Source organism: Hyperolius riggenbachi, chromosome 9 (assembly GCF_040937935.1).
Source record: "Hyperolius riggenbachi isolate aHypRig1 chromosome 9, aHypRig1.pri, whole genome shotgun sequence".
Taxonomy (NCBI): domain Eukaryota; kingdom Metazoa; phylum Chordata; class Amphibia; order Anura; family Hyperoliidae; genus Hyperolius; species Hyperolius riggenbachi.
Window position 1 is genome coordinate 119,833,903 of NC_090654.1, and position 27,001 is coordinate 119,860,903.

At 44.8% G+C, this 27,001-nt stretch overlaps 1 protein-coding gene across 3 annotated transcripts in view; it reads right to left on the bottom strand.

Annotated features, from left to right (window-relative positions):
• The window catches only part of PAK6 (p21 (RAC1) activated kinase 6), a 168,182-nt gene that overhangs the window by 102,491 nt on the left and 38,690 nt on the right, over positions 1–27,001 (bottom strand). The window contains exon 1 of one of the 3 annotated variants that reach the window (XM_068253440.1): positions 20,717–20,785. The exons of the other annotated variants lie outside the window; for them this stretch is intronic. The gene's annotated coding sequence lies outside the window, so the exon portion shown is untranslated. Of the gene's footprint in view, positions 1–20,716; positions 20,786–27,001 lie in introns of those variants that run through there. 3 annotated transcript variants of the gene reach the window in all.

A 27,001-nucleotide genomic window follows, 5' to 3' on the forward strand; every position in this document is an offset into this window, starting at 1 on the left:
CCCCAAACACCCACTCTCCTCCAAATGATCCTGCAAAGGACTTGCCCATACCCTATATGTTTAGAGTTCTGCTTGTCCCACTGCATGTATGCTTCAAGTTCTGATATCTGTTGTCAAAGCTATGTCTGTGTATATACCATTGCCATTGCCATGTGCACCACAAACAATTTTGGGTATGCCATTCGGTGTACTTGGCAAATAAAAACGATACGGATTCTGATATTATTTTCCGGGAGTGTCAAAAGTTTACTGAACTCAGAGACCACCACAGACATCTATTCCACCGTCAACAGGATAGCAATATCATTTTTGCTGCAGGAGTGACATGTACAAAGCACCTTTTCATGTGGATCAACCAACCTGGTACACCTGATCACATGTGCTGAATGCCCCACAGGACTGTATGTGGGGGAAATAATGCAAACTCTGTGATTCTTCAGGTGGATAACGCCACCACTTTACAATATGAAACACAAATGTAATGATCTGCTCTGCTGTCTGCACAGGCAGGCAGCTTTTTGACAATTTTTCAGGTCTGTATGCTGCAGGTCCCTGGAAAGGAGACCTGTCTTCACTCTGCAAGTTTCAGAGTTGCTGTTCTGATGAAGGTATTTGCATTAAATTATCTGGCAATTGATAGCTCTGCCTCTCTTGAAGGCTTGCAGTATAAATACCATTTCCTCCCAGAATTCCCTGCTGGTCATAAAGGTTTGGTTCTGCTGGACTTACCTTGAGTTACAGCCCCTCTGCTAATTGTTTGCTAAATATTGTCTTAGAGCAGTTATCCTTTGGAGTGCACTAGCATTCCTTCTAGCGCAGTCAGGTTGTTTATTATCTGTATTGCCTAGTTCTGTCTTATCTGTTGCAATTGCACTTTCTCCAACGGCGGCTGACAGTGAATCGCTCTGTCTGTTTGGATCGCATTCTCCCTAGTGGTAGAGGCGGTGGATCTTTCTGTATTCTGTCTTGGAGTGTAAGCCAGAGCAGCGGTTGCTACTGGTTGCTCCATCTGTCTGTCTGTTGGGATCGCATTCGCCCTAGCGGTAGAGGTGGTGGATCTCTCGGTACTCTGTCTTGGAGTGTAGCCAGAGCAGCGGTTGCTACTGGTTACTCCTTCAGTCTGTCTTGTCTAGCACGAACGCTTGCTGTTGTCTGGTGTGAGGCAACCGATTAGCAAGCGTTTGCGTTAATTGTCTGTCGTCATTTTCTGTGTTTCATTTGTTAGTCAGGGTTTGCACGCGCTGTCGCTATTGCACTTAACGTGTGGTGACCGCATGTAGCTAGTCCTGTCTGTTCCTTCGTGTTGGATTACAGTTTGTTAATTGGTTCTATCTTTATTCTTCCTATGATCTGTCTTTACTCAGTCTGGTGTCTCTATTAGCAATCGCCATTCTTGCGATTGCTTTCTCACTTGGTCTTCGCTGTTGTATGTCAACCGTCGCCGGGTGGCGACTAGATTGGTGGACATACATACATTCTGTCTCTGTGCTCACTCTCTCTCAAGAGGCTATCTTGCTCTGTATTGCTTCAATTCGTACAATTTCTCTCTAGCATCTGTGGCTGTGCAGAGGGTTTATTCCTCTGCACTCCACAGCTCCATCTGCCCGTTTGAATTCCTCTCTGCAGGTGCATTTGCACCAAAGCTGGGTTCCCTTTCCAAGCGTTTGTGGAGGGTTTCCGCAGTGTCAGCGCACATGTTGTGCGCTGACCACGGAGATAATTCCACAATCGTTACAACAAACAGTTTAATCAGCACTCAATTGTGCAAACACTATAATCGAATGCCTCAGGACACACATGGTTCCATTATCAAGGTAAGGCATTAAAGCGGACCCAAACCAAACATTTTTTTAATTCAAAATATTTAGTTGCACCACTCTGATAAATAAACACTCCTTTAAGCCTTTAAACTTACAGTGGCTGCTTATTTCTAGACCATCACTAGAGTTACATTAGTGGTTAAATTTTCTTTAACAGCCCTCCATCCTTTCTTTGTAGGTAGACAGGCTTCCTGGCAGTCATTGAACACACACTGCCGTCAACTGTTCATGTGAAATAATGGAAAATCAATACACTTACATCTAGCAGAGAATACTGCAGCAATGTGGATGCTCTTATCTCCAGTCTGTTTTCAAAGAAAAGAAATACTTATTTTCTTCTAGATACAATAGGTAGAAAGCAAAGTTCCCTGATAAGGCAGCAGGACAAGGCCCTTTAACCCACTGCTTTCCAAGAACATTGTCTAGCATGCAAGCATATTTTATGTATGTGAAAAATGTGGTATATTTGTTAAAGGGAATGTCCAAGCAAAATAAAAAAGTGAGTTTCACTTACCTGGGGCTTCTACCAGCCCCATGCAGCCATCCTGTGCCCTCGTAGTCACTCACTGCTGCTCCAGTTCCCCGCTGGCAGCTTGCCGACCTCGGAGGTCGGCGGGACGCATTGCGTACATTTTTACGCATTCCCGCTAGTGCAGGAACATCAACACATACATTTTTACGCGTTACTGGTTCAATGTGTAAAAATGTACGCATTAAACCAGTAACGCGTAAAAATGTATGTGTTGATGTTCCTCTACTAGCGGGAATGCGTAAAAATGTACGCAATGCGTCCTGCCGACCTCCGAGGTCGGCAAGCTGCCAGCGGGGGACTGGAGCAGCAGTGAGTGACTACGAGGGCACAGGATGGCTGCATGGGGCTGGTAGAAGCCCCAGGTAAGTGAAACTCATTTTTTTCTTTTGCTTGAACCTTCCCTTTAAAGCTGAAATCCAGATGTTGGATGTGGATCTCTAGTCACATACAACTCAGCCATTTAACCTATTAATGGAGACAAGTGTCCTTATTCAATCCACTTTTCCCCCTCAGTTTTCTCCTAAGTGATATTTTCAGACTTTAATGATAAAACACCTTTTAAACCACCAGCAAGCAAGAATAATTTTGACAGCACTTTTTTTCACCTACTTTTCACCTACTTTTCATTATTCTTTCAATTGCAGGGCGCTAAAAAGTTGTTTTAACCACTTGAGGACCGCAGTGTTAAACCCCCCTAAAGACCAGGCCATTTTTTGTGAAATTGGCCACTGCAGCTTTAAGGTCTCGCTGCAGGGCCGCACAACACAGCACACAAGTGACCCCCCCCTTTTCTCCCCACCAACAGAGCTACAGAGCTCTCTGTTGGTGGGGTCTGAACTGAGGGGTAATTATTAGGTGTTCTTCTTCATTGCTTGAATATTAGTATACATTTCAATGTTTGAATAGTAACATAATAATTGTGATAAAGCACCAACAAGCTTGTAGAGTGATTTGGAATAAAGCTTGAGAGGATCCTCTGTGGCCAGGAGCCACTTGGCATCTCTGGGCATTCCATGGAAATCGCTCCCTACACAACTCATAACCTTTGTTTTGCACCGAGGTGTTTCTGGGAAATTATGGTCTATTTATTTGGTGTGTGTGTGTGTACATGTGTGAGGGGCAGGGCACAGCACTTGAAGTAGTGTCTTATGGGGTGCAGTCTTGTGTCTCCCTTGCCTATAGACATGGCTTCAAAGACAGACTGGGCTTTAAGCTATTCAAGGTATTAAGATGAAGGAAATACCTCTGCAAAATAAATATTTTATCTGAGGCAGAAATGAGCTTTCTAAACAAAGCCATTCTTCTGAAGGTTAAACTATAACTGACTATAGACACCATAGGTCAGAGGTTCTAGACTTTCTGAAATTCATTAAAACATACCCATGTGACAGTGGCTTTGTCTCCCACAAATAGTTACCTCTTAGTTAGCTGATACTTTGGAGGGGCTGCCAGCAAGATACTGTTAAAGGTGAAAGCTAGAGATGGCCCGAACTGTTCACACACAAACTTCGGTGGTTCGCGGTGAACCGCAAACTATATGCGAGTTCGACCCGCCCCCTATACTACATCATTAGGGTCAGCTTTGATGGTACCTGTGTGTGTGACAGCTGCACATTTGTAATACCAATCACTGCATACCCACCTAATCAGTGCACCTACCTACGTGAGCACATGCAGTGTCACTGCACCTGTTGCCAGTACCTGTGTGTGAGACAGCTGCACATTTTTAATACCAATCACTGCATACCCACCTGTTCAGTGCACCTACCTACGTGAGTGCATGCAGGCTTATATACCACCAGTCACTGCACCTGTTGACGGTATTTGTGTGTGTGACAGTGGCACATTGTATTGATACCAGTCACTGCATACCTGTTCACTGCAACTGTGTGACTGCACATTGTATTAGTCAAGTGTAACAATTGTGGAATTCTCTCCGTGATCAGCGCACAAGACGTGCGCTGACACTGCGGAAATCCTCCACAAGCGTATAATTTGAGGGAACCCAGCAAAAGGTGCAATGCACCTGTAGAGGGAAATTCCTGTCGACAGATGGAGCTGTGGAGTGCAGAGGAACGGCTCCTCTGCCCTGCCACACACGCCAGACAGGAATTGCACGAAGGGAAGAAACGCAGGGCAAGATAGCCCTGAAAGAGAGAGATCAAAGCGACAGAGGGTATGTGTGTCCACCAAACTAGTCGCCACCCTGCGACGATGAACACACAACCATGAAGACAAAGTGAGAAGGCAATCGCCAGAGATGGCGATTGCTAACAGCGACACAAGACCGAATAAGCACAGATGAGGAATGTATGTATGTCCACCAATCTAGCCGCCAACCTGCGACGGTGGACACACAACAGAAGGAACCAAGTGAGAACGCAATCGCAAGAGAAGCGACTGCGGAAGAGAAAGAGCACAGGGACAGATTGTATGTGTGTGCACCAAACTAGTCGCCCACCCGCGACGGTGCACACACAACAGCAGATATAAAGCAGGAACGCAATCGCGAGAGAGGCGACTGCCAGAGGTGACACAAGGCTACAGCAAGGCAGAGCACGAGAGTAGCAAAGGCACTGTAAATAATACAATAAGGAGATAAGGAAAATAACAAACGCTAGCTAAACGCGAACACCACACTCATTCGCAACAGTGCACGCGTTTATGCGCGGTCTCCGCGTGTTAAGCACAACAGAGAAAAGCAAGCCTAAATAACCACCAACAGACAAACATGAAACAGAGGACGCGAGCGCTTGCTTAACGGTTACCTCAACGAGCCTCCAGCAAGCGTTCGTAGCAGACAAGACAGATACACGAAAACAGGAATAAGCGAGAGACAGGATCCACAGCACTAGCGCAAGAGGCTAGTGCGATCCAGGAAGACAGAGCAGAAGGATCCACAGCACTAGCGCAAGAAGCTAGTGCGATCCAAGTATAGCAAGAGAGATGGAGATCAGACGGATCCACAGCACTAGCACAAGGCGAGTGCGATCCTGGCAAGACAGAACAGATAAGATAGCTGGTAGCAACCGCTGCTCCAGCTATACTCCAAGAACAAAGATCAGAACGACTTCCTGTCGACCACCGCTGGGACAGGACAATCGCAACAGACAAACAAAAAAGATATGCAATCCTAACTGCACTAGGGAAACTGCCTAGTGCAGTTCCAGGAATTACTCTAGGCTAATCTTCAAACAAAGAGCAAGGCTGACACTCCAGGCGAGTGTTACACAGGAACTAACTCTTATGACCAGCAAAGGACTCTGGGAAACATAGCTCTTTATACTGCCAGTCATCAAAGGAGGCAGGTAGGGGATTTGCATAACGAGTGTATGCAAATTCCTCAGCAGCAGAACAGACCAGAAACTTGTAATGGAAAGACAGGTCTCTCTTCCAGAGACCTGCAGCCCACAGACTAGAGGAATGGTCAAACAGCTGTCTGCCAGCGCATCGAGCTGAGCGGATCATCATTATATCAAGTCAGTGCATACCTTTCACTTCATCCCCCCAATATGGGCAAAACAGGCAGAGGTAGAGGCAGGCCTCCCAGCAGGTCTGTTTGAGGTCAAGCTGTTGTGATTTAATGCGACCCTGGACCAAAATTACAGTGTTCAGAAGGCGCGTGCTATCAACCCCCAAGATTGTCAGGACGTAGTTGACTATTTAACACAGAACACCTCATCTTTCTCAGCTTCCGCACGGCAGCGTGACATATCTTCCTCCTCCTGCTCTGATTCTGGCACCCCACTTAAAACTCAGTCGGCTAGTGACGCCCCTGCTCAGCCCGGCGACCATATGGGCTTGAAAACCGCCATGGCCTGCACTCTTGCCATGGTGCGCACCAGTTTAGCACGCCTGTCACTACACAAACAGCTGTTTGCGGTGTGTTACACAGTGAGCTTGGTCTGTCAGTGTGATGCAGTTCCTTAATTACACTCCCTGATTGATGTATACACATACAAGATGTTTTAAAGCACTTTTGGCCTCCAATTTAGCATGCAATGTTATTTTTGCCCTTAAAATGCTGCTGTGCGTCAAATCCAGATTTTTCCCCGGGACTTTTGGCATGTATCCCACTCCCCCATGCAAAAACTAAGATGTTAGACCCCTTGAAACATCTTTTCCATCACTTTTGTGGCCAGCATAAATGTTTCTAATTTTCGAAGTTCGCCTCCCCATTGAAGTCTATTGCGGCTCGCGAAAGTCTGCACAAACCAAACTTTTTGTGGAGGTTCACGTTCGAGGTTTGCGAACCGAAAATCGGAGGTTTGAGCCATCTCTAGTGAAAGCTCCACTGGGAATTATTGTTAAGTTATTGACCCGAATTTTCTCCCGTGTTTTAACTCACAGCCTGCAGTGGTGGTGTTCAGTTTGGGGATTGAAGTAGTGACATAGCGAGACCCCTGACTATTTCCCAAGAGTACACTAGGGTCATTCTAGGCACAAGATACACATTTATGTCTCTCTGAGCGAAAGTGGAGTTGTGTACACAAGCATGGAAACCCAGAAACTGTGGGAAATCACCTCTTTGACTGTTTCCCAAATACAATAAGCACTCATTGGACACTGCCAGCAGATGCATTTTAAGAGGGATGAAAAAACAAGGTTGGAGAATAAGTCTTTAGACATAGTAGAAAAGGTGGTCACTATGGGGATACCACAGTCACCGGTATTACAAGGAGAGATCAGGAGCCAAATGCCAAATGGTGCAGTATTGTAGGGTATTAGATGGTTAGATTGTAGAATAAGAGGTGGGTTGCAGTCCCAGCAAACACCGTATATCGCCAACAGGGAAATAACTGTCCCCGCTCAGTATTCCAGGTCCTACTGGGACTGGATGGTCGCACTTCTGGTTTGTCCTCCTTGGTTGTAGATAACACCTCACCCGGAAGGTGAATACCTCCAAAGAAGATGTCATGTATATTACTGGGGGGTGGAGGTGCCCAAAGATGAAACAAAAAATAATAAGGTGGAGCGAGGTATCTTTACCACTCCAGATGGAAGAACCTAAACCGCAGTGTTAATGTAAAAAATTGTAATTCTTTATTCAGCACGAAGGAAAGGACAACACGTTTGACGGGTTTCAGCCTACTTCCTCAGGTCAATACAAGGCTTTAGACTTGCATATCATCGTATTAAAAGAAAAAGTTTAAGTACACCTGAAATGAAAGGCATATAGAGGCTGACATATTTTACCTCCTTTTTAACAATACTAGTGGCCTTGTATCCTGCTGATGTATTTGGTTGCAGTAGTGTCTGAATCACGCACCTTGCAGCTAATCCAGTCAGACTTCAGTCAGAAACATCTGATCTGCATTCTTGTTCAGGGGTTATAGCTAAAAGTAATACAGGCAAAGGATTAGCAGGAGAGGCAGGCAATGGGCTTGATTCACAAAGCGGTGCTAACCTACTTAGCACGTCTAAAGTCTTTAGACGCACTAACCAGGGTGCTAAGTAGGTTAGCACCGGATTTCTCAATCAGATCGCGCGCTAACTTTGCGCGCGCAAAGTTTTATGCGCGCTAAGTCCCATAGGCTTTAATGGGCACTTCGCGCGGAGCGCTCTGTGCAGTACGCGCGTAAAGTTTTATGCGCATAAAGTTTTGCGCGCGTAAAGTTTTATTCGCGAAAAGCTTGTTTAGATGTGCTAAGGGGGTTTTCACAGGCGTGCTAACAGTTAGCACCGCTTTGTGAATCAAGCCCAATGTATTTTGTTTAAGGAAATAAATCTGCCAGCCTCCATATTATTCTCACTTCTGGTTTGCTTTAACGTGGCAAATATTATGATTAGAAAGAATGTTAAATTTGCCTTTGCTGAAAAATTGGGAGATGAGGAAGGAGTTAACCATTCCTAAGGAGAAAATTAGAAAATGACTCAGTAAATGGGCCCATACACCTAACGATTTTCCCGCCGATATACAGCCGATTCGATCACAGTGATCTAATTGGCTGTGAAATCGCCGCGCACACCGCTTCCGTCCGAAATCGATCGTTCCCGTCGATTCCCGTCGATCCGTCCGTGCGGAAGATTTTTCTCGATCGCTGGCGGGTCGGGAGTGCGTCGATAGCGGCGTTCGAATGCCCGACGACCGACACAATACAGCGGGTATACATTACCTGTTCCCGGCCGGCGCAAGTCCCCTGGTCCCCGCTGTCTTCTCTCCGCGCTGGGTCCTGGACCGGCTGCAACTACACAGAACTTCCTGTCCCGGCAGGAAGTTTAAACAGTAGAGCGCCCTCTACTGTTTAAACTTCCCCTGGACAGGAAGTTCAGTAGCTGCAGGAACGGTCTGGAGCCCGGAGCGGAGAAGAAGACAGCGGAGACCAGGGGACTCGCGCCGGCCGGAACAGGTAATGTATGCAGGGGGGGCGGCAGCAGCGGCAGCTCCACAGATTGTGATCGGTTTCAGGCTAAAATCGATTCACAATCTGTTTGCAGTAAAGGTGGCCATACGATCCCTCTCTGGTCAGATTCGATCAGAGAGGGATCTATCTGTTGGTCGAATCTGATGGCAAATCGACCAGTGTATGGCCACCTTAAGAGATGTATTTACTGGAGGACAAGTACTGTCTTTAAGCACTGTTGTGGCTAAACTTCAAAACTTTTGCGCAGGCAATATAAAAAATGGAGAAGATTTTGATGCCCCCCTTAGCCGATGCTAAGGGAGGCATCAACTATGCCACACTTGTGGCTGCCTAAGCCTGATGCGGCGTGGTTACAACACCAACGGCTCCAAACTCAAGAGAACACCAGGGGCCATATGCAATTCACTTTTTCTCTTGTGTTTTCTCGTAGGAGATAATTTTTCATCTTCTATTTAAAGTAACTTTTCATCACTTTGCAATTGAAAAAGTTCCAAAAAGTAGGCAAAAGACAATATCTAAACTATTTTGAGTATTTTCTTGCTTGCTGGTGGCTTAAAATGCATTTTATTGAGAAGTTTAAAAATATCACCTAGAAAAAAACTTGGGAGAAAAAGGATAATTGTATATGGGCTCAAATGTTCTCTGGAGTTTTCTAACAGGGGCCCATATGCAATTAACTTTTTCACCTGAGTTTTCTCCAAGATGATATTTTCATACCTTGGCATAAAATGCCCTTTAAACCACAGGCAAGTAAGAAAATACACAAAATAAATTTGGTAGTACTTTTTCACCAACTTTTGGGTACCTTTTCAATTGTAAAATGCTGAAAAGTTATTTTTTAGAGAAGATGAAAATGATCGCCTTGGAGAAAACTCAGGTGAAAAAGTTAATTGCATATGGGCCAGGATATTTCTTTCTCATCTTATCTACAAAAATCAGTTTTAAGCATTTAGCAAGTAAAAACATATTAATAAGAAGGCTGAAAATTGAAAGCCAATCATAAGTAAATTTGTGGCAACTTATTTTGAGTACTTTTTTCATTGCTAGAGCTAAAAAGATATATTTTATTGGAATTTTTAAAAACATCTCTTATGGGTGAGCTCAGGAGAAAAAATTATTTAATCAGGACTCTGGTGTATAGAGAAAGGCCTCTATTTCGATCCTACATGGATAAAAATAGATTACTTTTTCCTTTCTGAACTGAAATAACTACGAGATCAATAATATAGATATAAATGTAGCTCCAGTGTACTTGATCTTGGAAGTAATTCAATAACTGGTTCGGAGGACTGAGCCTCTCCAGTTTAGCTGATACGGGTACACGTTCAGAAAATAAAGACTTACACAGCGTACACATGCTAGGTGGAACTTGTTACCAGCAGGAATCTAGCATGTGCACAGGTGTCCCATGCGGTCGCTCAAACATCTGGATCTATAAATGACAGCATTGGCTGAGCGCATTGTTCCCCAACATTCTCCACCCACTGGAAATGATTCCTTTGTTTGCCAAGTCGCCATACCTCCTCTCAATTCTGTAGAGAGAGGGTAAAAATCCGACGTGTGTATGGGCCTTTAGCCACACAGGTACAACCAAGCTATGTCTGTTCAGTGCTCAGACCTTGCAGTCTCGTCCCCAGGATCAAGCTTGATACAGACAGATTACGCTTATATTGTGTGCGTACATGCCTTTAAATGGAAGAGTAGTCCATGCAAAATGACAATAAAGAGAAGCATAGCTCTATAGAGAGGAGTGGGAATGCATTAAATATAGGGGTGAAAAGCATGAAGAGGAAGGTAAGGTAGGAATTATACTAAGAATACCCTGGTAGAAAACAAAGTAAGCTAGGGAAGAACCAATGGGGAGCTCAAACTTTAAAGCTGAAAGATCTTTCCTAGTTAGGAAAAGAATTTTCAATGCAGTCGGGAACAAGCCAGTCAGACACCTGGCAAGAGCTCTCCAAAACAGGAATTCAGAAGTGCAAATTAACTGTATTAAGAAAAAGGTAAACACAACCGTGCGTGATCCTACATACATATCACGGCAACTCAGAGAGCTCCATTAACTGAAAACAAATGAATGTCAGGAGGAAACTGAGCTAACAACAGAATTTATCATTCCTCTGATAAACAAAGAAGAATGGAACCAAAAAGTACCGGAAAAGCCATATGGGTTTAAGCTGCATAGACATTCAATAACTCTCAATTGTGACCATTTCAGCTGATAGTTTTAACAATGATGGCAGTACAGAAATACTTCTTGGGTACTGTTGAGCAGCGTGTTCAGTTCTATAGAGAGGAAAGGATGGATGACAACCGCGTCTTCAGTGAAAAACACAAAGCATCTACTAGAGTTTGTCATGCTGCAATAAATGCTAAGAAAAACCTCCGTAAAATGCAATAAAATACTAATTAAAAGCCAAGAAAGTAACCACTGATCACGTTTTCTTGGCTTTTAAGATAAGTCAGAATGTGAACTAGCCTAATATTTTCTGAGTACCTGAAGAAGGATAGAGTTAATTACTCACTCTGGGTGAGGAGTATAATTAATACCCTCCACACGGGGTGGTATGATTATGTACAAGGTTCAGAGGCTCTAAGTGAAAAAAAAAATGATTGAAAAAAATTAAAAAATACAGACGGTAAAGGTAAACTTACAGTACCTCTTCTTTGATGGGAAAAATGAAATGGAAATTTTGTTACTCCAAATGAACAAAACTCTCATGGATTGCAACACATTTCTCGGGACCAGGTTTCAGCTTCTTCAGGAATATAAAGAGAGTAAAATCCACAATGAGCCGAAGTGAAACCTAGCCCTTTAGTCTGTTAACAATTCGTTTTTTAAGAAAATAATGTTTATTTATGAGTTACTGGGACTCACTGGGCATTCTATTATTGGCCTGTCACCATAGGAATATAAAGAACTTCTGCTCTACATATTCACCATTCTTGCATGTGCCAACATTGACCAGACCAAAAGCCGAGATTCCAGATATATGAGTAACTAGTAGCAGGGAAGATGGATGAGCAATGTGGATGGAACTTGAAAAGATCTGGGGCAGCTATCAGAGCATCAGGAACCAGACTACATTGTGCAAAGTGCAGTGTGCAAGCTGTAAATGGGAAGATTAGTTAAAAATAGGGAGCCAGGCAAATAAGGGCTCAATGCAATTCACTTTTTCTCGCAGCTTTTCTCCTAAGTGATTTTTCATATCTTATCAATAAAATGGTTTTTAAGTCACCAGCAAGCAAGAAAATACAATACTCAGAAAAATGTTGACAGCACATTTTCACCTACATTTTGGTACTTTTTTAGATTGCTGAGAAGTTATTTTAAGCAGAAGATTAACTCCTAGGAGAAAACTTACGTGAAAGATTGAATTGGATCAGGCCCATAATGTGTTACAAGTGTATTATTAATCAAATGACAAAGTGGAGGTTAGTTAATTTATAATATAAATATAATATATAGTACAGTGCATTGCAAAAGTATTCACCCCCTTGGCTTAGTAGTACCCGTTTAATTCTCTTCAACCTGTCATTTTAATGCTTTTTAATTTTATTTTTTATGTGATAAATCTACACAAAATAGTCTAAGTTGATGAAGTAAAATGAGAATAATATACATGAAAATGAATTTCAAAAAAATAATAAACTGAAAATTGGTTTGTGTATATGGATTCATCCCCTTTGCCATGAAACCCATAAAAAGTCCCGGTGCAACCAATTACCTACAAAAGTCACATAATTTGTGAACTGAAGTCCACCTGTGTGCAATCTAATGTCACATGATCTGCCAGTATAACCCATTTGGGACTAACTTGCTCTGGCCCCTTAAGGACCAGAGCATTTTTTTAATATAGTATATTCGCAGACACGGAGAGAACATTCAAACTCTTTGCAGATAGTGCCCTTGCTGGGAATCAAACCAGGGACCCAGCGCTGCAAGGCGAGAGAGCTAACCACTACGCCACCGTGCTGTCCACTACGCCAATGAAAACGGCTCCAGACTGATGTACGGAACTCCACTGTCTTTAGACAGCAGGGATCTGTGCCGTTGGGGGGCACACCATTGCATCCTGTGCATGGGTGCCACCAGTGTTAAAACAACGCTGTATCAGCTTGAGGCAGCCACAAGTACGATGAAGCAAATTGAAGACAACGTTTAAACCACAGCGATCCAGAGGGTAAAGCCATTTACACACTTGTCATTTAAAATGATCTTTCCTGATCGCTTCAGGTGATATTTTGTTCCCTTGATCAGTGTACAGATGATGTGCTCAGGTCCCTACCATTATGTGGTATGGAGGGTGGGGAAGCATGAAGGATGAGGACGAGCAGAAGACGTCCTATTGAGGTACAGCAGCAGTCAGGGGGGCTACCAATAACTGGACACATTTACTCACGTCACGTTCCATTTCTACCCAAAATGATCACAATCCGTAATGGTTACAAAATTATTCTCAATAAGATTATTCAGATCAAAAGACAATATAATATTTAATCGATCCACAGCATTACAGCGATGGTAATACTATGTGATCAGCAAAACCAGGGGTGCCAAACTCCAATATAAAGTGGGCCAAAATTGAACGCTGGGAGCAAGTCGCAGGCCAACCTCAATGTCTACCTCTCTGTTCACTGGGGTGTAATGGTCCCCCTCCCTCCCTTATACAGTTCCCTGAGGTCTAATGGTCCCCTTTCCATCTCCTATATACCTTATTTTTCACCGTATAAGACGCTCCGGAATATAAGACGCACCTAGATTTAGAGGGCAAAAAACGAGGGGAAAAAATATAAACTAAACCTGGTGCGTCCATATTTCAGGAGCATCTTGTACATGATCTCCCACAAATGTTGTCCTCCTGTGTCCCTCATGTGTCCTCCTATTTCCCCATGTCTCCTCCTGTATCCCCCATGTCTCCCCGTGTGTCCTCCTGTCACCCCCATGTGTCCTCTTGTCTCCCCTAAGGGTCCTCCTGTCACCTCCATGTGTCCTCCTGTCTCCCCCAAGGGTACTCCTGTCACCCCCAAGTGTCCTCCTGTCTCCCATATGTGTCCTCCTGTCTCCCCACCATGTGTCCTCCTGTTACCCTACCATGGGTCCTCCTGTCACCTCTATGGGTCCTCCTGTCACCTCTATGTGTCTTCCTGTCACCTCTATGGGCCTGATTCACAAAGCGGTGCAAAGTGTTTGCACGCCTGTGAAAACCCCTGTATCACGCCTAAACTCAGTTTAGGCGTGATAAAATGAAACTCGCGCGAAGTTCCGCGCGCAAAGTTTTGCGCGCGCAATCGCCTGGCGCACAGTGCAGTTCGCGCGATGTTCCCATTAAAGCCTATGGGCGCTGCGCGCGGAATTGCGCGATTGCGCGCGCAAAACTTTGCGCGCGGGACTTTGCGCGCGATAAAGAGCAAAAGCGGTGCTAACTCAGCTTTGCACGGCTTATCACGCCTAAAGTCTTTTAGGCGTGATAACTGAGTTATCACCGCTTTGTGAATCGAGCCCTATGTGTCCTCCTGTCACCCCATGTGTCCTCATGTCACCCCACCATGTGTCCTCATGTCACCCCACCATGTGTCCTCATGTCACCCCCACCATGTGTTCTCCTGTCACCCCACCATGTGTTGTCCTGTCTCCCCATGTGTCCTCCTGTCACCCACGTGTTGTCCTGTCTCCCCATGTGTTGTCCTGTCTCCCCATGTGTCCTCCTGTCACCCCACCATGTATCCTCCTGTCTCCCCATGTGTTGTCCTGTCTCCCCATGTGTCCTCCTGTCACCCCATGTGTCGTCCTGTCTCCCCATGTGTTGTCCTGTCTCCCCATGTGTCCTCCTGTCACCCCATGTGTTGTCCTGTCTCCCCATGTGTTGTCTTGTCTCCCCATGTGTCCTCCTGTCACCCCACCATGTGTCCTCCTGTCTCCCCATGTGTTGTCCTGTCTCCCCATGTGTCCTCCTGTCACCCCACGTGTTGTCCTGTCTCCCCATGTGTTGTCTTGTCTCCCCATGTGTCCTCCTGTCACCCCACCATGTGTCCTCCTGTCTCCCCATGTGTTGTCTTGTCTCCCCATGTGTCCTCCTGTCACCCCATGTGTCCTCCTGTCTCCCCATGTGTTGTCTTGTCTCCCCATGTGTCCTCCTGTCACCCCACCATGTGTCCTCCTGTCTCCCCATGTGTTGTCCTGTCTCCCCATGTGTCCTCCTGTCACCCCATGTGTTGTCCTGTCTCCCCATGTGTCCTCCTGTCACCCCACCATGTGTCCTCCTGTCTCCCCATGTGTTGTCTTGTCTCCCCATGTGTCCTCCTGTCACCCCACCATGTATCCTCCTGTCTCCCCATGTGTTGTCTTGTCTCCCTATGTGTTGTCTTGTAGCGGCAACAGCTTACCTCCTCCATCTTTCCCGCGGCAATTGAAGACATCCGGCTTCGCTGTGCAGCTTGGCGGTTGCCGTTACCGCTGTTCTCACGGACGGGGGACTCAGAGACAGAAAGAGGAGGGGGGAGAGGCAAGACGATGGCGGCGGGTCGGCGGTTTGTATCGGTGGACGGTTGGAAGTCGGGGATTCCCTGCCTTTGCCGCATAAGACGCAGGGACTTACCCATTTTTGGAGGAGAAAAAGTGCATCTTATACGGCGGAAAATACGGTAGTTCTCTGGTGTCTAGTGTCCCTCCTTCTTTCCTTATACAGTTTCCTGGTGTCTAATGCTTCCTCCCTCCCCTATACAGTGCCCTGGTGTCTAGTGTCTCTCCCTCGCCTACACACTTCCTTGGTGTCTAGGGGCCTCCTCCCTCCCCTATACAGTTCCCTGGTGTCTAGTGACCCTCCTCCCCCCCCCCTATACAGTCCCTTGATGTTTAGTGGTCTTACCTCCCCTATACAGTTCCATGGTGTCTACTGGCCCACTCCTTCTCCTATACAGTTCCCTGGTGTTTAGTGATTCCCTTCCCTCCACCTTTACAGTTCCCTGGTGTCTGTAGCTGTCCCCCACCCTCCCCATATGGCCTCCCTAGTGAGCCATTGCTTCACCTTCAATACAACTTCACTGGTGGTCTAGAGTGGGACAAACACAATGCTAAGTGGAGAAACCACTTGGGGGCCAAATATGATGGCTCTGCTGACCCGATTTGGCCTGTGGGCCGCAGTTTGCCATGTATGATCTAAACCAAATACGATCGTATATATATATATATATATATATATATACATATATATATATATATATATATATATATATAATATACATCACGCCATTCCTTGAGAACTTTCTCTCTCCTCTAAAAGATACGCAGCAGCATAATAACTTTTAAAGAAAATCATTAGTTACATCTGATACAAATCCTACAATAAATCTGCAGTATGTCTACTTCATGCTTTCATGGAAGCAGACATAGGGTTAACATCCTGTGTTTACAAATTAGCTGCTTTGCCATGGCAGAAGATATTCCTGAGCTGACACAGCTGAGAGATCAAATTACGGTGGTGATGAGGGGAATTAGACAGGTTAAACTTTCTAAATACGTACAGGGTGCATTTCTCTCTGTTTTTCTTTCTCGTCTTGTGCAAGAGTTCAGGTCCACTTTAACCTGCCTGGCGTTCTGATTCCCGCGGCCGGAAACGTTTTTTTCACTTTTTTTTTTTATCTTTCATGTAGCTAGCCTAGCGCTAGCTACATGATTGCCCCCTCTGTGCGGCATCCTTCCCTTCCCTCCGATCGCCACCGGCGCAATGGCCTGTCCGGAAATCCCGCTCTGAACGGGATTTCCTGGAGGGCTTCCCCCGTCGCCATGGCGACGCACGTCATGACGTCATCGACGTCGTGACGTCACAGGGAGACCCGATCCACCCCTCAGCGCTGCCTGGCACTGATTGGCCAGGCAGCACACAGGGTGTGGGGGGGCGCTCGTTACGCGACGGATAGCGGCGCAACGACGGTGATCGTCTCCAACATGCAGCAGCAAGTGCTTGCTGCGTGTTTTTTTAAAAAAATATTAAAATCGGCCCAGCGCGGCCTGAGCGGCACCCTCCAGCGTCTCTGGACGAGCTCAACTCGTCCAGAACGCTAGGGAGGTTAAGGAAACAATTGATAATGCGATTGTTCAGGATTGATTGGGCCCACCAGCTCCTCTGTTTTCATACAATTTATCTGAATTCTCTGATCGAAAATATGAACGTTTACTAAAAATTGTACCGTTATTCTTTTTTGTAATACACAAAGCAGTGAAATCTAGCAAAACACTTTTTTTTTTTTTTTTTTTTGCATGAAGTTTAACTTAAATCGCTTTCTGATTAAACACAGCCTCTGCATACATTAATGAAATCAGTTCAGGTTACAACACTGACAAGATATCTAAAAATAAGTCATTTGAAATCAGAACGTTTTGTTCCTAGCACTACAGACAAAGAGGAGGATGAGAATCTGTGACCCCGTGTGGCATGGCAGCCTCTATTATGCTCTTTTTTTACAGTATACACCAGGTGAACCATGACATTGGGCAAGGACTGGGCATCTCTCTTACTCACAGACGTTCATTTACGGCTTGACTGGCAACAGGCATGCAGAATGTAACACCTACATACAGGCCTCTGAGGCCAGCTACTTGCAAAATTCCTTACAAGAGGGTTTGTGAGAACGGGAAAGCACAAGGGTGCATGCATGAAAGCATAACTAATTGTCAGACAATAGCAGTAGAGGCCCCTTTTACACTTGCATTGCAAGTGTGCGTTGTGTTACCCTGTAGGATAACATAACGGCAATGCAAGTCAATGGGGCCCTCTACACTTACCGCTTCACGTTATGTTGAGCCGGAAATGTTAATTCCCTCGAATAGCCTACAGCGTGTCACCGCAAGCACTGCGCTTAATGCTCAGTACTTGGTGTAATGAAAGTCAATGGGCAACGCTGTAAGTGTGAACGATGGGGGCACGGTGTGTCACAGCATATGCAAGTGCAGACCAACAGGAAATACTGGTGCTATACTTCCTGTCCAGCAGGGAGTACAACACTGAGCGGGGGGTAGCATTATGCATATGACCCTGTTGGTGCACTCTGCCACAAGGTCATAGGTTTATCACTATTCACGTTGCGGTGGGATGCGGCTGGAGCGTGGCATCGCACCGAAACGCAAAAATCAGGTGTAAAACCGGCCAAAGAGTTAAAGTCCATACACACGCTAGATTAAAGTCAGCGTACACGAAAGAGCGACGCTGTCAATACCCAGCAAAAATAAGCGACAAGCAGTTTAAACGACTCAGTTGATACACACCGATTGCCCGAATTATTATGTTGACCAAATACTGCATACGCAAGGGGAAGTGAGATTCCACATGACATGAGTGCACGCTCTGAAACAATGACATTGCCAAATAGTCATCTGAATGCATCCACCAGTTGGATCGGGTAGAATCCTCAATATTGGATTCTCATAGTTTAATGTCGATTGGCTACATTTCTTATAATGGTTGTCGTCTGATACGGCGATAAGTGTCACTAGTCGGATGTTTTAAACGCCATATATCTGATTTGTGTACATAGCTTTAGGGTCCTTTTACACTGCATCTGGTGCAGTGCAAGAGACTGCATAATCACAATCCAATGCAATTATATGGCAATAGTATGGTCACAGTGGCGCATCAGTAGTTGGGTGTAAGCATACGTCTGTGGTAAATACTCCATTCTCCTCCTCCTTGACCTTTCAGTAGCTTTTGACACAGTAGATCATCCCCTACTCCTTCAGTCCCTTCAGTCCATGGGCATTCACAACCTCACCCTGACCTGGCTTTTATCCTACGTCTCCAACCGCTCCTTCACAACCTCCTTCAATGAGTCCTCATCCACCCCCAACCACCTCTTGGTGGGAGTCCCCCAAGGCTTGGTCCTTGACCCCCTACTGTTCTTCCTATACACATCCTCCATTGGCAAGGTTATCTCCTCCATGGGTTTTAACTATCATATGTATGCTGATGACACCCAGATCTACCTCCACACCCCTGACATATCCCCCACTACCATGGACAAGGTCTTCTCCTGCCTATCAGCCATCTCCTCCTGCTGCCTATCAGCCATCTCCTCCTGGATGTCCGCTAGATTCCTGAAACTAAATCTAGACGAAACAGAATTTATGATCTTCCCACCCGGCCATCCCTGATCCTCGCAGATGTGCATGTCACTGTTAACCACACTACCATTCGCCCTACCTCTCAAGCCCGCTGTCTGGGTGTCACCCTGGACTCCGCACTTTCCTTCACTCCCCACATCCAAAACCTCACAAAGTCCTGCAACTTCCACCTTCGCAACATCTGCAAGATCCGCCCTTTCCTGACCTCTGCCACCACCAAACTCCTCATCCATGCCCTCATAATTTTCCGCCTTGACTACTGAAATGCCCTTCTGTCTGGTTTCCCTATGAACTGAATAGCCCCGCTGCAGTCCATCATGAATGCGGCAGCCAGAATTATCCCCTCCTCCCATCGCTCCACCACAGTGGCTCCCCTCCGTGAATCCCTCCACTGGCTTCCTATCCAGTCCAGAATCAGATTCAAGATACTGTGTCTGACCTACAAATCTGTCCACAAAACTTGTCCAACCTACATTTCTGATCTTACTCAGAGGTACACACCTAGCCGCTCACTCCGCTCCTCGAATGAACGTCGCCTGACCGCCCCCCACATCACCCAGTCCCATGCACACCTCCAGGACTTCTCAAGAGCTGCTCCAACACTATGGAACTCCCTACCTCCACCCATTAGGGCAGCCCCCTCCTTCAACATCTTCAAGAAGGCCCTCAAAACTCACCTTTTCACTCTGGCCTACCACCCCTCACAAGTGCTCTAAACCCGCAGCTGAACTCTGGTCTCCTACCTTTCGTGTCCCTACCTCTCCCTCTAGATTGTAAGCCTTTGGGCAGGGTCCTCCTTATTTTGTGTCCTACCTGATCATGCACCTCCATTACTGTGCAACCATGCTATACATTTGAGTGAACCTAACTTGCCTAATCTCCATGCTCCCATCCAGTGACTGACTAAGCATTACCTGGTACTCATACTGTGCTGCATGATCTGGTTTTCTTGTATTCCTGTATTGTCATTTTGCTGTATGTCACCCCTAAATATTGTCTGTAACCTAAACTAATGTCCAGCGCTGCATAATATTTTGGCGCTTTATTAATACAATAAATAATAATAATAAATAATAATTGCATGCTCCACTGTATGTGTTGCATCACACTGGTAATGTGCAATGTGATTTTTCAAGTTCAACACCGTAGCGATTCTATTATTCAGGCTGCAATGTGTATAGTGTGCAAGTACCTTAAAATGTTAGGAGATCTATCTATCTATCTATCTATCTATCTATCTATCTATCTATCTATCTATCTATCTATCTATCTATCTACATACTGTACATACATATTTATGCACACACACAAACACGCACAGAAGCACGTGATATTTGTTTTTATTGCCAATTTCTGGGTGCTGTTAGTTTGGTGTCCATTTTAAGAATTAATGTTAGCCTTGCATCTAAAAGTACTGTATCTCAGCAATAGAAGGAAGATTAGGGTTAAGGTATGGTTAGTGTAACTGGTTAGGTTGTATAGAGGAGATCATGGCTACTGAGTGTGTTTATGTTTAGTCATACTGTACAGAGTCAGGCGATACATGTGGAAAGGAAGCATGTTTGTGTTATAGTAAATATATCTTTGATACAAAATCTGTCTTTAAAACATACAAAAATATTGAAGGTTGAATGAATACATACAAAAAAGGAAGATTTCCCCACCTATCATAGTGGAATTGATGTCTTATTTATGATGCTGTACTGAAACAAACTTGTGCCAGTCTATACAGCAACCTAACCTTATATTGATAGAAGAGTGTAAACCACAATCACGTCAGTCTATATACCACACAGCTTACCAGGTGAGTTTCCCTGTCCTCAGCCTCCACTCAGTCCCATAATAATGTGCTGTCACTGGACACATCCGTCATTTCCCTTACCTGAATAGGAGGTCTCAGTAAGGCTGCCGAATTGCTGCAAAGGGTAATCTGTAGTAGTTTGCTGAACTTGGCTGCAAGCTCCAGCTTGTCTCTGTGAGAGGGAGCGACGTGACATAACTTACACCCTGAGGGGAGGAAACAGCTTATTTTCTTAAAGGTAGAGGGAGCAGGTCTTCTCTCCAAACTGATAAATTATCAGTACTCATTATCAGTGCTCAGCCCTGCAGGTCAACAAAGAGGATAAAGATTGAAGATAAATGATAAAAATCTTTATTCAAGAAAGGTTGGCAGGGAACAGGGAACATCTACCCCTGTCCAAGCAGCAGTATTGGCTTCTTCTTCCCACTTGCATGCATGCACTTTGTGATTCAAGAGTGCATGCAAAGTTACAGTACATTCACACTATGCACATTGCATTGCGCATCCTGAGGCCAGTTTCACACTGGAAACCGGCGGTGCAAGAGCGTTGCGGTGCAATGCACACATTGCACAGCTAAAAATAGCCATCGGGGATTACCGTGGCAATTCAGGGTAATCCCCCTTCTGGCTGCAAGCTAAGCAGGTAGTGAGGCTCTCTAGCACTCACTTCCTGTGGTAAAAATTAAATTGTGCAGAAGTGTATTGAAAAAATACACTTCTGCGCATGCACTCCGCAATGCTAACGCCGTACAATTTAAAAAAACATGTGTCGCCATAGACTTACCTGACTTCCAGTTCGCCGGAAGAATAGGATTGCACCACAATGGTGTTAAAGTCGCATTGTGTATTAGGAGTACGATGCGACACATGCAGTGAAGCATACAATATACAGCCATACTGTATGTTTCACTGCAACTGACTGTAATTGTGTATGTCGTTCGGTAAATGTACAACATTCTCTGTCTGATTTAAAAGAAAAAAATCACATCTCTCAATTGAGAACACACATGTAGCATTGCATTAGCAAGAGCTTCTTAAATCACTGGGGCTTAGAAAAGCACTTGCAATGTGAACCATCCCTTAAAGGATGCGTAGATGTAATAAATACACAAAGCTAGTTCACACAGCAATGGCTACTGCCACACACAGATCTCACCCAATTATACAGTGCTGTAGCCAAAAGATACAGTTCACACTAATGCATTTTACCAGCAGTGCTGTGCACCATGGTAGCCATGGACCCTCCATAAGCATTGCATGTAACATTCAGGCAATAACTAAACTGTGGCTACCATCGCTTCCAAGTCTGTACCCTCAGCCAGGAGATCTATGACCACAGAAGGAAAGCCTTGTAGCACTAGGTTCCCGGTTTGAATTCCAGCCAGGGCACTATCTGCAAGGAGTTTGTATGTTCTTCCCGTGTCTGCGGAGTTTGCTATGGGCACTCCGCTTTCCTCCCACATCCCAAAAACATACAGATAAGTTAAAACATGAGTACATTTGAAATCGGCGCCGGTAGACTTGGGCGCAGGATACAGCCGGTATATGGCTGATCCTGCTTCTGCACAAGTCCGGGCCGATATAATTACTATTCCCCCTCCAGGCCGCCATGGATAGTGGAGGAATGAAGTAATTCGGCTTCCAGCGATTGCTGGAGGCTGAATTATTGTGTTTTTAAGCAACCTCGGCTCCGTCTTCTGACGGAGCCGACGTTACTCACTGAGCGCTGCAATAGGAGTGATTCCTATTCTAGTCTATGGAGGTGCCAGCTGCGCCCAAATCTAGCAGCGCTGAAAAGCACTGCTCCGTAAAACATACAGATAAGCTCCCCCTAAAAAAACATACAGATAAGCTCCCCCCTAAAATTGGCCCTACATGATACATACATAGACATACGACTATGGTAGGGATTAGATTGTGAGCTCCTTTGAGGGACAGTTAGTAACAAGACAATATCAACTGTACAGTGCTTCGTAAGATGTCGGCACTATATAAATACTAAATAATAATAATAATAATAATAACTGGCCTTAATCTATTCCGATGGCCATTGCACCTAAATACAGCCCGAGATCATAATGGAGTTCACTCAGTTCTACAGAAAAAATGTATCAAGTTAGTAATTTGCCATTTGCTTTCCACAGAACATTGAGGCTGTGGCCTAAATGAGGAGCTTGGGGCTCATTAATATGAAGCCCCAAGACCTAACAAGAACAGTATGGGTGTGGCCGAGAGGTGTATTTAGATTAAGGAAATGATTAGTTAAGGATTACCACTATTTAATGCACATGCATTATAGAGGTGTTCATTACCAGCATAACACCAATGAAAAGCTAATAAGATGGATGAAGGAGGGTATTTCTGGTTTAGGGGCCCCGGTGCAGTCAGTACCTTTGCATCCTCTATTGCTACACCACTAAGAGATGGGCTTCACACTTGCGGAAAAGGTAGCCCCTTTACAATTCAACATTTGGGCAAACATCTGGGCAAGATCACTTGTTTTCAACGTCAGTCAGCAAGTTTAAATTGCCCATTAATCAAAGCTTTCCTATGGGCTGATCCCTCTGTACAAAAAGCTGGCATAGTGTTGTAAAATGTAGGGAGCAAAGCAGGGTTGACAGGCACCCAAATGGAGATAAATGAGTGCTTAGCTAAAATGACCCTGTAGCCCTACAGGGTGTAAACGTACAAGCAGAAATTCAGCAGCACCACGTTGGTGTATTCAAGCTCTTTATTGCATGTAATACAGAGAAGTAGCCATAGACAGTGGCAGACACTGTTCGGAAGAGAGTTTCCTTTCTCAAACTGTATAAGCTCTCTCTCTAGCTGTATAGGCTCTCTAGTGCAGTGGGCTGCATAATCTTGTGTGCCCCATCCGTGTTCACAGCCATTAATAACACAAACAGAAATACAGATGTGGCCTTTCCTGGATTTACTGAAAAAGAAGTTCCTACTGCAGGTATGAGCCAAATGGCGTAAACATTGAAGACAACAAATATTGTCTGATATGGAATACTGCAATGGCATCAAATTCCAAGGTACGTCATTCTTTAGCAGCGAACACCCAACTTGTGCCTGTATAACAACAAAGGTTAGAGGCAAACCCAGTGCACTCATTAACTGTAGGCCGAACAATGTGGATCCAGACAGAGCGTTAATGTACAGTAATCAACTTATATGTTATACATCATGCATGACAAGAAGTATGGGTACCGGGAGGAGAAACAGACTTGCCCTTTTGCATCCTTACAACACTCGATGATGTCATCACGATCGTCGCCATGGCAATGGGGAAGCCAAGCAGGAAATCCCGTTCTGAACAGGATTTCCTGCTTGCTCTGATCGCCAGAGGCGATCGGAAGGGGTGGGGGGATGCCGCTGCTCAGCGGCTATCATGTAGCTAGTGCTAGGCTAGCTACATGATTTAAAAAAAAAAAAAATATATATATATATATATATATATATATAAAAATAGTACTGCGCTGCCCCCTGGCGGTTTTAATTGACCACCAGGGAGGTTAAGGGGCCCTATCAAAGTTTTGCTGGGTGGCCCCATGATTTGTAGTTACGCCTCTGAATCCAGACCTTCAATTGTCAGTTAATTCTACCAAACTGACTGAAAGCTGGGCTTCTGATTAGGACCATTTCTCTGTAAATTCCAGTCTGTTGTTGAAAGAGAAACAGTTGGAATGGACATAATAAAGCCAGCAGGAAGCCATGATACGCCCAGGTCAATATTTATAGTTGACTGTAGCAACCAAATAAAAGTTGACAGATTTTGGGCCTGACAGGCTGTCATTGTCATAGTATTTGTATGCTATTTACTGAATATCTACTGGCTCACATACCTTTGTTTGCCTGGGGTGGATTTGAAATGGCAGTGCAAAGGAGAGCAATCTGGGACATACAGTACAAAGTCAAAGTCTACATACCCCAGTTTTTCTGTGGTACCTCTAGCCATTTTGTTACTCCAGGCAAGAACCCCGCCCCATTTTTTCCCCATCCATGAAAACAATCGTAATGAGGCAGTGTTTCACCAGAAAACAATTGTAATGAGGGCAGCGTTTCACCAGAAAATAATCATAATATGGGCAGCGTTTAACCAGAAAATAATCGTAATGCAGCAACATTTCACCAGCAAATAATTGTAATGCGGCAATCTTTCACCAGAAAATAATCATAATGCAACAATGTTTCGCCAGAAAATAATCGTAATGTGGGCAGTGTTTCAACAGAAAATCATAATGCAGCAATGTTTCACAAGAAAATAATCGTAATGGGGCTGCGTTCACCAGAAAATAATCGTAAGGAGGCAGCATTTCACCAGAATATAATCATAATGGGGCAGCGTTTCACCAGAAAATAATTGTAACGTTGGCAACATTTTACCAGAAAATAATCATAATGTGGGCAGCGTTTAACCAGAAAATAATTGTAATGCGGCAATGTTTTGTCAGAAAATAATCGTAATGTGGGCAGGGTTTCAACAGAAAATCATAATGCAGCAATATTTCACCAGAAAATAATCGTAATGCGGCAATCTTTTACCCGAAAATAATCTTAATGCAGCAATGTTTAGGCAGAAAATAATCATAATGCAGCAATGTTTCACTAGAAAATAATCGTAATGTGGGCAGCGTTTCACCAGAAAATAATGTGCACCTGTAAAAAAAAGCATTTACTCACCTGCAGAAGACTCCTCTCCCGGCGCTTAGATCCCCTGATCATCTTCACACCTCCCATGCTGACACTATAGAGCAGGGCTACGGGTAGATGGCGCCTGAAAACCTGTATTGGAGACACAAATAGTCTCCAGTGCAGGGCTTCGGACGCCATCTTCCCGTAGCCCTGCTCTGCCTGCTGGAAGACTCCCGCAGGCTGAGGTGAGCTGCAGGCTGCGGGTAGTGAACTGCCCAGTTTACCAGCTGGTGGGTCCCACGATCCGGCGGGGGGGGGAGTGCACATGGTTCCCAGTGGCAAAAAAATTCTGTAAAAAAAAGTCATTCTGTAGTTTGAGGTCATTAAAATGATCATCCCCATTTAGTTTAGAGCCAGCTATATATTTCTAAAATTACCAATAAGATCAAACTGTGCTCATTTTGCACCCATGCCAATATTGCTCTGTGTTGAATACAGACTGGCTGCCCACAAACTCCCATCATGGATGTTTGATAAATTAACTGTACAAAATAAGAACCTTTTATAAATGGACTAATTAAGTGATTCTCATCTGCCATTTTCTGTTATATATCTGTTGGGCATGTCAGATCATATGGCCATCTTAAAGGACTCACAAGGCAACAATGAAAATCTATTTTTACTCACCTTCCAGCCCCTAGTAGCCATTTCAGTCCCTCGCCGCAGCTCCAGTTCTCCTCAGTGTCCCGATACGTGTCCATAAAGAGCAGCGACCCGCCAGCGAGTCGGCGCTTCTCGTGCCCACGCATCCACATCATCTGGCGCATACTATGCCTGCGCAGTAGTAGTGTGCATACGCAGTACCTGCCAGATGGCGTGGATTGAAATAGCTGCTAGGGACTGGAAGAAGCCCCAAATGAGTAAAAACAGCTTTTCATCGTCGCCTCCTGAGTTAATTAATGCACAGTATGGCCACCTTTAGGGCCGTTTCAGATAAATGGCTGCCAAAGTGATAAAAAAGGGGACACCGAGAGCCCAATATAGTGTTGTATGTACTGAAATAAGTGGAATATTAAGAAGTGAGATACGTATACTCACAAACATGGGTTACCGCTCAGGCAACCACTGAATAGGCAGGTGAGGAGATTAGAGCTGTCCTCAATCAGGATTAGAAAGTCGCTCTCTGTAGTTCAGGAAAGGTAGGGGTCGATCAACCCTCCAACAGGGGTGGACACAGTATGAAGACTATGGAACAGAGGCGCCAGCAGGATAAAATACGATAAAAAACTTTAAAAGTGCTGGGGAGGCAGCGGTGGACCCACCTCCGGAAAGCAGACACGATACAACTATCTGGCAAGTTTAAACACATTTATTATAAATACCCCAACAGTGTGATGCGTTTCGCAGGCAACTCCCGCTTCCTCAGGAAATAGAAGGGGATCACAAACAGTAGCTCGTTAGATGCGGGTTTAGTGCCTCATGTGAACCGGTCCTTAGGAATTTATGGAATTGTTTGATTGTGAATGCAGATAAAACCAAATCAGAAAGCTGTAGAAAAAAAATCACGATCCAAAAATAAAAAATGAAAGAGATATAGAGGGGTGAACTGAGGGGACTGTTTTTTTTTTTTCTGAACAAAAGTGAAATTACACTTTAAATCAAAATTGTGTTTGCATTTATTATCAAAGGGAAGTTCACAACATTTTCAAAACTGTCAAAACACAGTTT